Below are 879 nucleotides of genomic sequence, written 5' to 3'. Positions count from 1 at the left end.
GCATGGATATGCCACACTCACTTATCCATTCATCAGGTGGGTAGCTGACAACTTTTGGTTCTTGTGAATAATGCTTCTGTGAATATTTGTGTACAGTCATACTGTTTATGACAGCTGTACCCTTTTATATTTCCATTCAGTATGTACACGAGTTCCAATTCTCCATATCTTTACCAGTATTTGTTACACTTGTTTTTATTTTATTAAAATATAGAATGCTTCACAAATTTGTGTATCATCCTTGTGCAGGGGACTTGCTAATCTTTTCTGTATTGTTTCAATTTTTAGTATATGTGCTGCTCAAGTAAGCACTCTGTTTTTATCTCATTTATTTATTATTTTTAATGCATTTGATTTTTGCAGGGTCTCACTATGCAGCTTGGACTTATGGTGATCCTCCTGCTTTCAGCCTCCCCAGCACTGGGATTACAGGCATGCACCATTATGTCTGGACTCTGGCCGGCTCAGTCCGCCCTGGAGTGGGGCTCACGTGGCGTGTGGTGCTGGGGATTGAACCATGGTCCCTGAGTTTGCCTAAGCTTGCCTCAGCAGGCACTTTAGTTTGCTGAGCTATCTTGCTGGCCCTCTGTTTTTATTTTATAAAAAATTTGCCATTATAATGTGTTGGAGGCCATTAACCGGTATCCATTCTATTCCCCTGCTGAGTCAAGTTTATGGGCCTTCTCACCTTGCCCATTCCCTGTGAATCACATGCTATGCCCTAGGGGTTGCACCCTCCCCGTTGCCTAGATACCTGCTGACCCCAAGAGCCGAGACTTCCTCATTCCATCACCCCCTATATATACCCAGAACCTCCCCTAAATAAAGGAGGCTTGATCAGAATCTTTGTCTTGCCTCCATTTCTCGTGTCTCCTGTCC

At 43.5% G+C, this 879-nt stretch overlaps 1 non-coding gene across 1 annotated transcript; it reads right to left on the bottom strand.

The window, feature by feature from the left end:
* Window positions 1-204: 204 nt before the first annotated feature.
* LOC111816315 lies at window positions 205-312 on the bottom strand. The gene has a single exon (XR_002820743.1). It is a non-coding gene; the product is annotated as a U6 spliceosomal RNA (small nuclear RNA).
* Between the last annotated feature and the right edge of the window lie 567 nt (window positions 313-879).

The sequence above is a fragment of the Octodon degus genome, unplaced genomic scaffold (genome assembly GCF_000260255.1).
Source record: "Octodon degus isolate 3935 unplaced genomic scaffold, OctDeg1.0 scaffold00029, whole genome shotgun sequence".
Classification (NCBI taxonomy): domain Eukaryota; kingdom Metazoa; phylum Chordata; class Mammalia; order Rodentia; family Octodontidae; genus Octodon; species Octodon degus.
The sequence above is the reverse complement of the archived record's forward strand: the minus strand, read 5'-3'. Positions and strand labels throughout refer to the sequence as shown.